General features: G+C 34.5%; 1 protein-coding gene across 1 annotated transcript in view; it reads right to left on the bottom strand.

Moving 5' to 3' along the window:
- Nucleotides 1–15,419, bottom strand: part of slc7a2 (solute carrier family 7 member 2) — a gene marked incomplete at its 3' end in the record, with an annotated part of 52,093 nt that extends 36,674 nt beyond the window's left edge. The window contains exon 1 of the mRNA XM_079557032.1: nucleotides 15,310–15,419. The remainder of the gene's footprint in view (nucleotides 1–15,309) is intronic.
- Nucleotides 15,420–17,354: the final 1,935 nt, after the last annotated feature.

Genomic DNA, 17,354 nt, shown 5'->3' with positions numbered 1-17,354 from the left:
TAGCTGCAACTTGTGAGTATAACAACTGGGTTTTAAAATACACAAGGAAAAATTCTATGAGGGAAAGATGTATAACTACAAGTAGTTATGTTAGTAAAAGGTATGACTTGGGTGTGATGAGCAATAAAAACAAATGATATTGATCACAGTCAGACAAATTTAAAAGTAAAATGTGCACAATCGAGAAGTTGAAATGGCTTGCATTTTTAGTTTATTAGCCCAATAATAGAATAGATGGATAAATGTTGTTCTGCTGTGATTTGCTTGAGAAGCCTGAGTTTGTAGGCCTGGTTCTAAAAGTACCAGGACCTGAAAAATATTATATTTTGTTATTTTGTCTTCACTGTTTAGACTTGTGGTAAAGTGAAATTTAACTCTGTCTTTCTAGGCTCTGAATGTCTATATAGGCTCTCAGTTGTACAGGAGTTGCACATCGTTAATCTTCATAAAAGATTTGAATATTGAGAGATGCCCAGATTACGGCAGGTTGGCTTCCTGGTTCCTTTAAAGATAGTTTAAGTATTTGCTTTGTTACATTTTGTGCCCAAGATTAGATTGGAGTAGTCAAAACACTTCCTTTGCTCTTCTAAGTAATGCCTCGAGAACAAGGTTCAAGACAAGGTCAGCTGGAGTCCAAACTGTGTTTAGGAGAAACATATTTGCGACAAAGGTAACCAGAGGTTTAGAATGCAAACTAAGTGTCTTAATAAATTCCAACATTAGTCGGAACAGTTGTTCCCAAAGTAGGGGTTAGGATCCCCCAGGAGATAGCGAGCACTGAGATAATATGAATTTTAAATAATTCCTAATTGCAAACAGCACTGATTTGAATATAGAGGTCAAATAAAAGAAAATTATGCAAATAATATAAAAGAGTTTAAGTGCTGTTTTGCTTGACATTGTCTAAATTACTAAACACTTTATATCTCGAATAGTTCGCAAAGGGTTTTTGGGGGTCCTGACCAGAAATGTGTAAATTAAACTTTAGAGACCAATTTAATTTAAGTCTGGAATAGACAATTGAATTTAATATAGTAAAATATAGTTAAAGATTTAAAGAAAACTTGTAGTACAGTATCTCAATTCTTGATGTTTTAATCTTAGTGATGTGGTTTTAAGAACCTAAAGGCAACTAAAATTAAACACATTAAAGACAAAAGGAGAAATGAATAACACTATGCTTACTTTCAAGCATGCTGCATTGACTCTTTTGAGGATGGGCCTTTTTTGATAAAGTACAGAATTTTTGCTTTTATTTTTGTGATGCTTTGCGTAATAGGACATGCTGAATTTTGTAGGTTTTAGATTTTAGATTTTACTTTGCCATTTTTGGTGGTGATGGGAAAAGGCAAGGGCCTGTTGCGCGTTGCGTGGGCATTGGTCCAAGTGCATTGCTCAAAGACCCTGAAATGAAAGTTCACCGAATCGATAGTCTGCCGAAGAGAAAGTCCGCCAAACTGATCGTCCACCGAACTGAGAGTCTGCTCTGCCTCGCTGAGAAACTGTCCTCGAAAACATGCCAACAAAAGCCCCGCTGCTGCTGCCCCTCGAAAGCCTTGAACAGTCGTCTGCAGGAGGACTAGTGCTCACAATTTGCCCAGGTCTGATGCCTTGCTCTCTGTACCACTTGGACCTACATTTTTTAAGTTTTTTTGCTATATACTTATTTTATATTTACTTTTTTTTAGCAATTTTTGGTGTTTTTGCCGATGGGTCAGCGGCCCATGGGATCCTCTTTTGCTGCGATTTATAATTATTATTTTTTTTCTCATTTTGATATTTTTGACTATAGAATGCTCAAATTGGTCAATGAGTCTGCATCTTAAACAGCAAAAATAATCAAGTTAAAATAAATAAATAAATACATTTTATTGGATATTTTAAGAGATAACAATTTTTTACAAAAATAAAATAATAAAACGACAGACAGAGAGATTTGAATGTTCAGTCAGTAATAGTATGCAATAAACAACATTTTAGCCTCTCAAAAATAGAGTAATTCCCAAATTACTGTGTAGCGCAGTTGCATTGATCTGTAACAGCCGATAACATAACTTTGAAAGATAAATATCCACAAGTTACCACTCGTGTGAAATAGTTTTGTTGATAGGACTGTAGGGATTAATTTTTTGTTAGTACCCAAGGAGGGTTAAGGCTTAACAATTTGTTGTTTGTGTTTATGTTCTTTCTGAACTTTCTGAAATTGATAAAAGATGTCGTGAATTTAATTTAAGTAAATTGAGTGAGTTTTGCACAGAAATTAACTGTGCAGTTGATTCTGGATTTTGTTGTTGGTTTCGGTTTTAGGTAAAATGAGAAGTCCTAAATTTTGATCAGTGGAGATACTGGTGTATGTTAATTTGAAGCGTTTATGATAAAGGTGATCATTTACATTGGAAGACTTTAGGATGCTTAGGTTGAGATATTGTGTTGTTTGCAAAGAATTGTCAGTGGAGGCTGAATCCAGATTTGAACGCATCGTGTGTTCTTAGATTTAGATCTGAGGCTGTGATTTCGAGCTGTATGCAGCCTAATGAAGAGGTTTGCATACAGTGTAAGTAAAGTGGTGTCTTCAAATTTGAAATTTGTGCTGGCAAACATGTTTTATTTCGGACTAGCAAGAGTTTTCAGTGTAATCCAGTATCTCAAGAGTCACTCAAAAGGTCACACTTATGGCCTCAAAAGTATATTGCCCAGCTTTCAACACTAATCACGACTCTGGGTGCACACGGAGCTCGTTATAATTGTTGAAAAAAGGAGGGGCCAAGAAGCAGAGGAGATTTGCTCTCTGTAGAAATAATTGTGACTCTTTCTGATCTAAATAAACAAATAATGAGAAAACAAAAGTTACAGCAAGTAGTTTAATTTCAAGTCTAAAACCTGATAATTAAACACAGGGAAAGTATCAGAAATAACGCAACATAATAAAGAATAAAGAAAAGTTGTGTAAGTGAAACCCAGTTGTTCTGAAAATAGGAAATGTGTAATGCCATTATTGCTTCATACTAACAATACTAATGCCATGATTTAATTTTATATTTACTATAAAATGATATTAAAGAGTGTGATTGTTTTGATTGTGAGTGTGTAACATGTTTTAATCCATATTATTTCCAGGTTGATGACGTTAATTTCCCACAGAGACAGGGAATTTACAGGAGGAATTCTGATGCAGGAGGGTCTGATTCAGGACGGGAGCTGATGAGCCGAGAACAATAATACCAATGGCATGATATAATATGGCCTTATGCAGGCCGGAGTGTGCTTCTTTATTGTTGCAGGAGGCAACGTGGAAGAAGAAAATGTTGGTTTGTTCTGGATGTCTGGAGGCCGTGCCTGAGCATCAGTATCCTTTGTGTATCTATTTTGTGTTTCCAAGCAAGAGAAAGAAACACTTATTATCTCATCAAATATTTTAACTTGCGAATGATAGTAATGATTGATATTCATGTCATGATGGCTGAAGCTGACTCTGGTGAAAGGTCATACTTAATCGGTAAGTTTGTAGAAATTATACTGATGTGTTGATGTTTGCAAGGTATAACATTCTTTCCACAGGCGACCTGAGAGACAGGTTGGATCTGGCAGGAAGGCAAACACACATCCATTGGAGTTTGAATAAAGTTTAAATGGAAAGATTCATCTTACACACTCCCACTGTTTTTACATTTACTTCATATTTCATTATTATTTTCATCTATATATTCATAAGTGCTTTCATTTTATATTTACATTTTTTACATTAATTATTTTATATTTTATTATTCATTTTTCATTATTATTTTCATTTATATATTCATAAGTGCTTTTATTCTATATTTACATTTTTACTTAGCTATATATACTTTATTATTTTACATTTTATTACTCTTTTATAGTTAATAAGCTTTCATGTATTTTTAATTTTACAGCATGTATTTTAGATTTATTGTTCATTTATTTAGTGTTCATTTATTTAGTGTTTGTTTATTCTTTTCTGGCCATATCACTGAAGTCCGTCACTAGTGGCCAACACCGAGGGAGCGTTAAAGGCATATAGATTGATTAGGACTTAGTGTGAGGCTAGATATATATATATTTTTAAATACTTTATTTCTATATTTACCTATTTATTATTATTATTATTATTATTATTATTATTATTATTATTATTATTTTAGCATTTTCTATTTTTCTATTTTATTCTTTCTATATATCATTACTCATTTTGGTCCAGTCAGTTTTCAGCTTATATTTTGATTTTGCATTTATATTTTTTAATCTTTGGTGCTTATTCTTTATGGCTTAGTTATTCAACTTACCAATTTCATTTTATTTCAATTCATAACTTTGCAGGTACAGATTCACAAGATAAAAGGGCAGGTATTCAATACTTGGTTATCTTGTGGTGAGGTTCTTTCATGTTATGTTTTGTGTGTGTTGCTCATTGCAGGTATGTTTAGGTCAAAAAGGAAGGGTTTTAAGCTCTATTTCAGAGGCCATTACGCCTGAAGTATAAGAGGATTTAATATATTTTGTCCTGAATGATGGTTTCTTGCTTAGCAGTTTTCAGTAACATTATTTTTAATCTTGATTAAAACATTGGAAGCAAGGGATAACAAATAATAAGACTTACGATCTCGTTAGATTTGAATTTTAAGGAAAATTCATTATGCACGATTGTATGAGCTTGCACCCTTCTCAATGGACGCTGCCAATTCTCCACGCCATTCTATTTCAACCTGAAGACTTGGAAGACAATAGGGAACTCTTGGTGTGTGTGGGCAGAATAATCCCAAAGACACACCAAGAGGTGTTACGGCACGATAGTCTACTCGTGATCCGTATAGATCTGAAGCACCTGGAGGTGTTTTGACGGGCCTCACAAGTGTTGTGTTGAAATTAACCATCCGGTATGAAGATTGTTTCATGATTAATAGTTTGCTATGAGCATTCTCTTAATAAGTGAATATGATTTTCATGAGAATTGATTGATTCATATCTTTGAATATTGTGTTGTGTTTGTATTTTATTGTATGTACATTTTCTGACTTGGACCAATAATATATCATTTGCAGAAGAAACTGATTGGCGGCCATGATCTTTTACTTATCCCTGATAATTGGCAATCAGGTCGGGGATTTGAGGTTTGGTCATGGTACCCCCTTTTACACGCCTTTAGTACTTGATGCATGTGTTTTTATTGGTAGCAGTATTTGCCCCGATTGGGTGATTAGTGAATCTAATGATGCACATGTCTCAGTACTTTGGGGTCACTGGGAGGGGGGTCATTTACTTCCATCACAATGACCCGTATAACTATGTACTGTGGTACTTCACATGAAGTGTTGAATGTTGTTTTGAAATGTCAATTCTGTGTATGCTTCCACTTAGGGCATAGATAAACCATTTGAATTTTGATTTTATTCTAAAATCTTGGTTTTGGATTAAATTGAAACTTAGGTAGTTGATTCAGGTTTATTTTATGCTGGCGTTTAATTTTGATTTTTTTCACTTAGTCAAAACCACTAGAAAACTGTAGTTTTGAAAGGGAGGAGTGTTAGAGGATAACATTAAATCGCTATTTATCATACTGGGTCAGGCTGTACAGTCGTACTATCTCTGTCATAGCCTTGACTGTGGTGCTCAGGCGCCACTCTCTGCCACTGAATGCTTGCGTATCAGTATGACGCTCTGAGAGGGTATTTATCCCTCTTCTGTGGAAGCATAGACAGACTTGAATGGTAGGACTAGCGCAATGTCTCGAGTTCATGTCTCCGGGTCCCGCACCGATGGTAAATAAACTTCTCCTGCATAAGACATCCAGACTGCTGCCTGTCATTCATCTATCCTCTCGAACACCATTGTTATTTCTCTAACAATAATATGTTGTCAAAATTAACACTGCTCCCAACACTTCATTTAGTCAATTATTGTAAAATCTATCTATCTATCTATCTATCTATCTATCTATCTATCTATCTATCTATCTATCTATCTATCTATCTATCTATCTATCTATCTATCTATCTATCTATCTATCTATCTATCTATCTATCTATCTATCTATCCTCGATGGGACTTTACCTGGTCCATTATTACAGATTTTTTAATCATGAAAAGTTGCATGTGTTTTATACAGAATTATAGATACAGACGGCATCTCTGGAATCGCCCATATATGGTCATGTTTGAAAACAGTTAAGGGGGAAAACAATTTTGAAAAAAATTTTCTTTCTCTTAATTACTCAAAAAACTACTTTAACAAAACGCTGAAATATGAACATAGTTTCTACTAAATAAAGATAGAAAGACATGGGGAGGAGCAAAGTCGTTGAACAGCCCATAAATACATAAATAACGGAGAATGCTAACTTGATGCTTCATGTTAGCATCGGGCTAATGCTAACGGTTAGCTCGCGCTTGCTACAACTGCCATTTTTTCTCTTCTACTGAACAATCTGCTGTGAGAAAATATCCATATGGGCCCGATTTACACTTGACTTTATTTGTATGTGATAAATAAGTTGATATTCCACCAGAAAATGGCTAAAAAGAGGGAAAATTGTCTTTCTCTAAAGATTCTATTTTCCCCCTCGGCGAAGACACGCCCCCTTCTATGACGAGATGCCGTCTGTATCTATATATAAAACTTGACTTATATGAGGCCTTGTGGGATAATTTACTTTATTTATTTTGCCGTTTTTGCCGCTTGTTCCAAAGTAGCCATGGTGCAGTTTAATCCATGCTCTTCTGTTTTAGTTTTGTACATTTGTGACAATATTGGAATCGTTTGAAATGGTTTGAAGAATGAAACATTTGATATTAAAAGGAATTCCTACAAGAGCGAGAAGACTCAAATCAATCAACCCGGTCCAGTTGACGATAATTGAACCATGGATCATTTCTAAGATCCGTCACAAACAAACTTCCTGAACTCAGAGCGAGTTTCTAACTGGGTGGCGCCGTTGAGCCTCATCCGGGGGAAACTTCAACCCAGTTTGAAATAACACAGCGCACATTCACAGGTTCGTGTTCCTCTGCAGCGTTTACAGCCTTCACACAAAAGAACTAAAACCACACTTTTCCCTCTTCACCTCGAGTCAATGTTTGAACAAGACCCGACAGGTTCGCGAGTGAGGTTCACCAGTGTGTGCACAGCGCCGAGAGTGACACGGTGAAAAACCAGTTCCAATTATGTAACGCGGGTCAGGGCGCCCACAGCGGCAGGAACGCGGGTGTCGTCACTGCAAACAGTTTGTGGGGAATAATCGCGGGTTCACTACAATAAATCCTATCAGCAGTTTCATTTGTCCAGCCCTGAGTAGAAAAAGTAAACTTTACCTTTTGAGCAAAACACTGTAGACGATTTCAGTTTTCAAAAAAGTGTATGAAAAAAACAACAGTTAAGCAATGCCATTATTTTCTCTAATGACAGTTTGCGCTTAAATGGGGCTAGAGATGAAAATGTGCATTTTTTTACTCACTACTGCCACCTCAGGTCATACGTGTAACTGCAGCTTCTATATTCAGCTCGTGCATGAACCCAAAGTAACAACTCTTTGAGTGACAGTGCAGGATTTTAGAGGCAGTTGTGGTGAACAGGTCTGGGATCATTCTACACCTTAAAGGGATATTACAGGATTTTTGACACAGGGCCTCATTTCCTAGTAATCCAGAGTGTTGCTGATTGGCGCTAGTGCAAGGCTAGTGCATTTCTATGGTATCAGCTAGCCTGCATTAAAAACAGTGTGACCCGCTCCACAGAGCACCTGAGGCAAATCACTTATAACGCCAGACTAACCATATAAATGTCGATAGAATAATGTTTGGAATATAACTGACCTGCATCACATGAATGATCGCATTTTGAGGGACTATTTTCCAGCAGATCACTCCGCCGCTGCGTAGTTTATACAAACACGAAGCTGATGCTGCTCAAATATAAGGTCTTTTAAATGCAAAATGGTTAAAATTATTCCATCGACACAGGCATAAAGTGAAGATTACTGCGCAGATTTCGAATTACTCCTGGTATTATTACGCCTTACAATATAGTTCCCCCTTTTATCCGCTTAGAAAATCCACATTGTTTAATTTTGTGTATTTATACTTTGTAGTGGAACACTTCACGTAACCATATTTAAATAGGGAAAACGTGGAAGAGCTTGGTAGCTTCTATCTTGACCTGTTTTGGAGCTATAGTGGAGAGAGGGAGAGGCTAAATGCTAACACCGTCTGCGCTGTGTTTACGTGACTGAAGGCACGGGTGAAGATCAGACAGGTCCTAAAGAACTCGCCTAAGCTAAGGTAAGAACATATCTCAGTATGTGAAAACGGTGGCCTGTTCCTTTAAATGAGACAAATGAGATAAATGACTTAAAATTGCTTGAATAAAGGTTATTTATGTTGAATTTGAGTCTGTTTGGACTAATCTAAGATACAAATGCTGATGCCAGTGGAACAAGCATGAAATCCACTTTGAAATCAGACAAATACATTTTTACTTTTAAAAAGATTTGTTTTTCACTTGAAATTATTCAATATAATCTGAGTTAAGAGAATAATGACTTGTTCCATTGGCGATAAGATGTTTTATCTGATCTGGGACCAGACCAAATCTACTCCAACTTTAGATTGGATCTCTTAATTCAAGTAGGTTTCTGTCATTTCTTCTATATATTTTTTTTTTCCAGTGCACTTTCTACTAATGCCAGAGTTGTACATGATATGACCTAATTGGGTACATTGACAGTATTTCTCCCATTTTTTTAACCGTAAAAATGTTAAAGTACTTTCTGATTTGTGTCATAATGTTTCTCAAAATCACCTTGAGGGCCAGAGGTTCTGTGCTGACGTTGCCTACCCCTGTTGTAGAGTCTTGAAAAATCTTAGCTGTTTTGTTATTTCAAACCAAAGCACTAATCAAAGTACTACAACTCATTCAGGGCGTTATGTAACCGAGTAATCACGGCCCCTCAGCGCGAGGTTAACCCTACAAACAGGCCCGCAGTGTGGCAATGTCCGCACAGCGCTCGCCGCCCCATTAAAACCCATTGTTTGGGGTCAGAGTCCACGTCTGAGCTCTCAAAGGGGTGCATTCATAAGTCCAGGGCTATAGGACAAAAAAGGTTTTCATTGTGTTGGTCTAAAAAGGCCCCGCGCTGCACAGGGACCCCCGCGGGAAAACACTGTGTTGGAGATTGTGTAATGTACTTGAATGAGGTTTTCTTTAGAGCAAAGTTTGAGAGGTTTGTTTGACAGTAAACTGCAGCGACCACCGTCTACTCGACCATTGACAGACGACGTTAGTGGGATTTTGAGATCAAAGTCATGGGGCGGGGCAAGTGGCGGCTCATTTGCATATCCACACGTGAAGCTTTATTGCATCATTTGAGCTGGAAAACCAGGAGTTTTGGCAACAATTTTAGAGTTTGTATTAAAATACAGCTGAAGCTTTTATGAACTCATGAAGAAGAGCGTTGACTGTGGTCGCCAAAGCGACAAAACAAAAACGCAAACATTTTTTTGACAAAAACAAAACAAAAAATGACAAAAAAAATCGATGAAAAGGTGACAAAAATTTGACAAAAATACGATAAAAAAATGACAAAAAACAATGGAAAAAGTGACAAAAATCAGACAAAAACACAATATAAAAATGACAAAAAATCAATGAGAAAATGACAAAAAATGACAAAAACACAATAAAAAGTGACAAAAAATCAAAGAAAAAGTGACAAAAATCAGACAAAAACACGATAAAAAATGAAAAAAAAATAATAAAAAAATTGACAAAAACACAATAAAAAATCAAAGAAAAACTGACAAAAATCAGACAAAAACACGATAAAAAAATGACAAAAATCAATGAAAAAATGGCAAAAATGTAACAAAAACACGATAAAAAAATGACAAAAAGTCTGAGAAAATGACAAAAAATGACAAAAACACGATAAAAAAATGACAAAAAATCAATGAAAAAATGGCAAAAATGTAACAAAAACACGATAAAAAAATGACAAAAAATCAAAGAAAAAGTGACAAAAATCAGACAAAAACACGATAAAAAAATGACAAAAAATCAATGAAAATGACAAAAAATGGACAAAAACACAATCAAAAATGACAAAAAATCAATGAAAAAGTGACAAAAATCAGACAAAAACACGATAAAAAATGACAAAAAATCAACGAAAAAGTGACAAAAATCAGACAAAAACACGAAAAAGAAATGACAAAAAATCAATGAAAAAGTGACAAAAATCAGACAAAAACACGATAAAAAAATGACAAAAAATCAATGAAAAAGTGACAAAAAATCAATGAAAAAGTGACAAAAATCAGACAAAAACACAATAAAAAATGACAAAAAATCAATGAAAAAATGGCAAAAATGTAACAAAAAACAAACAAAAAAATGACAAAAATCAGACAAAAACACGATAAAAAAAATGACAAAAAATTTATGAAAAAATGAAAAAGAATTGACAAAAACACAATAAAAATGACAAAAAGGTTTTCATTGTGTTGGTCTAAAAAGGCCCCGCGCTGCACAGGAACCCCCGCGGGAAAACACAGTGCTGGAGATTGTGTAATGTACTTGAATGAGGTTTTCTTTAGAGCAAAGTTTGAGAGGTTTGTTTGACAGTAAACTGCAGCGACCACCGTCTACTCGACCATTGACCGACGACGTTAGTGGGATTTTGAGATCAAAGTCATGGGGCGGGGCAAGTGGCGGCTCATTTGCATTATCACACGTGAAGCTTTATTGCATCATTTGAGCTGGAAAACCAGGAGTTGCATCAGATTTTTGGCAACAATTTCAGAGTTTGTCATTAAAATACAGCTGCAGCTTTTATGAACTCATGAAGAAGAGCGTTAGACTGTGGTCGCCAAAGCTTCTGAGAAAACAAACAGGGGCTTTAATGTATGTAATGTGTAGGCATGTATTTGTTGTTCTATGTCTTAATCCCCACCTGAACTGAGCACAGTTTCTCCAATTTGGCTTTACCCAAATCAATCACGACAAAACAAGGATAAAAACGCAAAAATGTGACAAAAACACGATAAAAAAATGACAAAAAATCAATGAAAAAATGACAAAGTATTGACAAAAACACACACAAAAATGACAAAAAATCAAAGAAAAACTGAGAAAAATCAGACAAAAACACAATAAAAAATGACAAAAAACCAATGAAAAAAGTGACAAAAACACAATAAAATAAAGTGACTAAAATATGAAAAAGTGGGAAAAATTGGTCAAAAAATAAAAAGAGCCCCACAAAAGCAACAAAAGAGTGACCAAAAAATCAATGAAAAAGTGACAAAAATGTGACAAATACGCTACAAGAAAGTGACAAAAAATCAATGAAAAAAAGCAACAAAAACGCAACCATTTTTTTTTTAACAAAAATATAAAAAAGTGGCATAAATGGGTTAAAAACTTAATAAAAGGAGCCCCACAAAAGCAACAAAAGAATGACAAAAACAAACAATGAACAAACACGGCAACAAAAGGAGGAAAAAGATCTATGAATTTTTTGTTTTTTAGATAGAACAATGACAAAAAAAATGTGGAAAAAGTGACAAAAATGTGACAAAAACACAATAAAAAAAGTGACAAAAATGTGACAAAAACACAATAAAATAAAGTGACTAAAATATGAAAAAGTGGCAAAAATTGGTCAAAAACTTAAGAAAAAAAGCCCCACAAAAGCAACAAAAGAGTGACCAAAAAAACAATGAAAAAGTGACAAAAATGTGACAAATACACTACAAAAAAGTGACAAAAAATCAAAAAAAAAAATGTGACAAAAACACAGTGAAAAAATGAGAAAAAAACAATGAAAAAGTGACAAAAATGTAACAAAAACACAGTAAAATAAAGTGACTAAAATATGGCAAAAAATGTGTCAAAAACTTCATAAAAAGAGCCCCACAAAAGAGTGACAAAAAAAACAATGAAAAAGTGACAAAAAAGTAACATGAAAATGAAAAAGTGTCTAAATCTAACGACAACACGGCAACAACACGAGGAAAAAGATCAATTTAGATCAGTTTTGTTGGTTTTCCCTTTCAAACATAGGCTGCAAGAAGCTTTTAGATTTGGGTAATGGTGAACATGGAAACATGCACTTGGTTAAGGCAGAGGTGAAGAGGTTCATATATTAGTTTGTTGGATGGAAAAGGGAGTTGTCACAGCACATCTATTAACTTTTTAAGTCAGTGAGAGGTCGGGCCACACAGTAAAGCATGAATAACATTACAATAAAAACCTGTTAAACGACTGTAAAGGCAGAGGCGAATATCAAACCCGTGATATGATGCAGACTTGCTAATTTGAACTGTTCTATCACCTGAGAGCTTCTGCAGGACAGACACACTCGCCTCTATAGTCAAAAGAGCCAAAAGCCTGGAAAAAAAGGCATTTTGTAAAGTTGTATCACGTGACAAGTCTGTGACAGGAACAAACCGAGGCAAAACTTGGTATAAAATAAATCTATGTGACTAAAGTATAAGCGAGGATTAACACAAAGGAGGAAAAAAACCGAAGGAATTTAATCAAAATCACAATCTCTACTTTGATCAATCTCAATCGTCGTCATGGGACTTTATAATCGTCAGGTTTAAAGTCTTTGGCAGAAAAAGCACAGAGTTTTAGAGTTTGGACGAGACAATGGAAGTTAAATGTAAAGCGTTTGCTCTTGTTTGAGCTGAGGTTTTTATAAAAGTAGGGCTGGATATTGTTAAAAAATATTTGATGCCAGTACTTTAACAATATATGGTTTTCTATACCAATCCCTGAACGATACTTTTGTAGATACTGCACATTGTTTGTCATCTGGAACCAGAAAACAGGTTAATAATGTTAATTTATTCCTTTACTTTTCATTTCTTTTGCATTTTGTGTCATTTGTTTGAGGTGAAACAATCAGGAAACTTCCTTAAACTACAAAAGGGCGGAAAAACACATTGGCATCACTTTATTTGACACTACCTTGATACAAAACTAAATTTAGTACAATGTAATGTGCAACAATCTGTAATAACTTGTACCTATGTAGTACATACACCATGGAATAACTTGTATTTGTACTTTGTAAGTACATAATGTAATAGGACATGAGCCCCTTAGGGTTAGAGTTACACCTTATTACTTTATGTACCTACAAACTACTAATACATATTATTCCATTGTGTATCTAACCCATAGGTACAAGTTATTACACATTGTTGCAGAGCTCATTACATTGTACTAAATTTAGTTAAGTACAATGTATCAAGAGTACTGTAAAACAAAGTGCTACCAACACATGTCAAGTTCTTTACCCCCCTTAATTTTCCCTTTTTTTTTTCTTTTCCCCCACATTTCTCTCAATTGTTTTCCCTAAATTTTGCAAAATTTTCCCCAATTTTTTAATGCGCTTTTTCCACAATTTTCACAAAGTTTTTACATTCTTTCCCAATTTGTTGCACTTTTAATTTTTACATGTTTATCCCAAAAATGTTCCCAAATTTACCCACATTTTTCCTTTTTTCCTCCCATTTTTTACCATTTTTTTCAACTTGTCTTTCACTTTTTTATTATTTATTACATTATTTAACATTTTGATGAACAACAGCATCAAAACTTGAGTATAAAGACTTTCTTTTCGGTCCTTGCTTTCGATACTTTCATTTTTTCAACACCTAAACCTTTTGTTTTTATACCTGACCCAGCCCTGGATAAACGGCCTGTTTAAGCTGCATGACATCGCTGTGGAGGAGCTTACATCACCTGCACTGGGTCAGTTCATTAGTGAGTAGTAGATTGTACAAGTATATGGTTATAGTTCAGTCTCATCCAGTCTTAAGTCCCATTTCTCAAAAGTATTCATGCCAGTGAGGCTAAATCAATACAATTTATTACATGGAAAAAGTGACAAAAATGTGACAAAAACACAATAAAATAAAGTGACTAAAATATGAAAAAGTGGCAAAAATTGGTCAAAAACTTAATAAAAAGAGCCCCACAAAAGCAACAAAAGTGTGACAAAAACACTACAAAAAAGTGACAAAAAATCGCTGAAAAAATGTGACAAAAACATGATGAAAAAATGACAAAAAATCTATGAAAAAATGTGACAAAAACACGATGAAAAAATGACAAAAAATCAATGAAAAAGTGGCAAAAATGTGACAAAAAAAGTGACAAAAATCTATGAAAAAATGTGAGAAAAACACGGTGAAAAAATGACAAAAAATCAATGAAAAAGTGGCAAAAATGTGACAAAAACACAATGAAAAAAATGACAAAAAATCAATGAAAAAGTGGCAAAAATGTGACAAAAACATAATAAAATAAAGTGACTAAAATATCAAAAAGTGGCAAAAATTGGTCAAAAACTTAATAAAAAGAGCCCCACAAAAGCAACAAAAGTGTGACAAAAACACTACAAAAAATGTGACAAAAACACGATGAAAAAATTACAAAAAATCAATGAAAAAATGTGACAAAAACACAATGAAAAAATGACAAAAAATCAATGAAAAAGTGGCAAAAATGTGACAAAAACACAATGAAAAAAATGACAAAATATCAATGGAAAAAGTGACAAAAATGTGACAAAAACATAATAAAATAAAGTGACTAAAATATCAAAAAGTGGCAAAAATTGGTCAAAAACTTAATAAAAAGAGCCCACAAAAGCAACAAAAATGTGACAAAAACACGCTGAAAAAAAAACTATGGAAAAATTGACAAAAATGTGACAAAAACACAATGAAAAAACGACAAAAAATAAATGAAAAAGTGGCAAAAATGTGTCAAAAACTCAATAAAAAGAGCTCCACAAAAGCAACAAGAGTGACAAAAAAATCAATGGAAAAAGTGACAAAAATGTGACAAAAACATAATAAAATAAAGTGACTAAAATATGAAAAAGTGGCAAAACTTGGTCAAAACCTTAATAAAAAGAGATTCATGATTCAGCTGCATGACATCGCTGTGGAGGAGCTTACATCACCTGCACTGGGTCAGTTCATCAGTGAGTAGTAGTAGATTGTACAAGTATATGGTTATAGTTCAGTCTCATCCAGTATTAAGTCCCATTTCTCAAAAGTAGAAATGCCAGTGAGCCTAAATCATTACAATTTATTACATAATACAAGTGAAATCTCTTAACCCAAACCTGTTAATGAACTTCACATCCTCAGAAAAAGTGCTATTTTTCATGTCTACAATCCATTCCAAGCTGCCCTCCTTTGGCAGCCACAGATGCATGGAAACTGTCCGTTTTCTAGAGACACAAACATCTCAAACAAATGCAAAGAGCAAACATTTACCTGACAGTCAGCGAAAAGCTTCCCGCCTCAAATACTCCGAGGCACTAAAAGGAGAAACTGCGATAAAAGCTGAGAAAGTGGAGTTTCCAGAGGTCCCGTGAACGTGGAGACGCTCCTGCATGGACTGCACTCGCTGCCGTTCAGGGGGAGAGCCATGGTTTTGGAGCAGAGCGGTGCACACCCCTCACTCACGGGACGAGAGAGAGAGAGAGAGGGAGGGGGGGGGGGGGGGGGGGGGGAGAGGGGGGGGTGCCTGGGGTCTGGTTGACAAGCACTGAGCACAAATTGCGACATAACTTTCCACACTTTGAGAACAAGGGGAAACTGTAGTGAGTAAAGCAGGAGCAGTTCAGTTCAGCAAAGAGGGGCTTTAATGTGTGTAATGTGGAGGCATGTATTTGTTGTTCTGTGTCTTTATTCACCTCTTAACCCACACCTGCACAGTTTCTCCAATTTGGCTTTACCCAAATTTAAAAGCTTCTTGAAAAAAGCCTCAAAATCATGAGGAAAAACGAGGATAAAAACGCAAAAATGTGACAAAAACAAGACAAAAGATTACAAGAAAATCAATGAAAAAGTGACAGAAATGTGACAAAAACATGCTAAAAAATGACAAAAAAAAACAATGGAAAAAATGACAAAAATCAGACAAAATCACGATTAAAAAATGACAAAAAATTAATGAAAAAGTGACAAAAATGTGACAAAATCACGATTAAAAAAGGACAAAAAATCAATGAAAAAATGACAAAAATGTGACAAAATCACAACAAAAAAATGACAAAAAAAATCTATGAAAAAGTGACAAAAATGTGACAAAAACACAACAAAAAAATTACAAAAAATCAATGAAAAAGTGACAAAAATGTGACAAAAGGGAGGTATGTATTTGTTGTTCTGTTGTTCTGTTTTGTCTTAATTCACCTCTTAACCCGCACATGCAGTTTCTCCAATTTGGCTTTACCCAAATGTAAAAGCTTCTTGAAAAAAATCAAAATCATGACAAAAACGAGGATAAAAACGCAAAAATGTAACAAAAAATTGACAAAAAAAATCAAAGAAAAAATGACAAAAATGTGACAAAAAATCAATTAAAAAATGACAAAAAATCAATGAAAAAATGACTAAAATGTGACAAAAAACAATAAAAAAAATGACAAAAAAATCAATGAAAAAATGACAAAAATGTGACAAAAACATGCTAAAACAATGACAAAAAAAACAATGGAAAAAATGACAAAAATGTGACAAAATCACGATTAAAAAATGACGAAAAATTAATGAAAAAGTGACAAAAATGTGACAAAAACACAACAAAAAAGTAGCAAAAAAGCAACAGAAACAACATTTTGTTTACAAAAATATAAAAAATGTGGCAAAAATGGGTCGAAAACTTAATAAAACAAGCCTCACTAAAGAGTCACAAAAAAAAAAACAATGAAAAAGTGTCTAAATCTAATGAAAACACGGCAACAACGCGAGGAAAGAGATCAATCTAGATCAGTTTTGTTGGTTTTCCCTTTCAAATATAGGCTGCAAACCTAAAGAGTCACACAAAAAATCAAAGCAAATTCAGATCATTCAGGCACTTTTAAGTTATTTAATCTTATGGCTTTTTAATCAGTTCAGTTGCAATAACAGAGTGTGGTTTGGAAGTTAGAAAACCGTTTGTTATCTAAAGCAGGTAAACAAACCTGTCTTATCAAAAGAACAATCAGTAATAGTTTAATCTTAGAAGACAGTATGAACCTTTTATGAAGTATTTGTTAACGAGAAAGAATCAAGGACTAAATAAGGACTTTTACTGCATAAAGAGGAGGGGAGCATCCAAACTCATTCCCAACTTTCCCAACGCGTTTGTAACATCCTAAAGTTGAATCGGATGAGTTTTTAGGCACAACTTTCAGGAGCACAGTTACAGTAATGCAAACAAGAACTAGAACCAGCTGAGGAAACTGAAGCCGCCTAAGCAGTTCTATCATCGAGTCCATCCTCTCGTCCTCCATCACCGTGTGGTTCTGAGAAGGTGATTGGCTGCGAGCTCC

The sequence above is a fragment of the Gobius niger genome (assembly GCF_951799975.1).
Source record: "Gobius niger genome assembly, chromosome: 5".
Lineage (NCBI taxonomy): Eukaryota > Metazoa > Chordata > Actinopteri > Gobiiformes > Gobiidae > Gobius > Gobius niger.
Note: the sequence above shows the minus strand (reverse complement) of the source record. Positions and strands in the feature narration are given on the sequence as shown.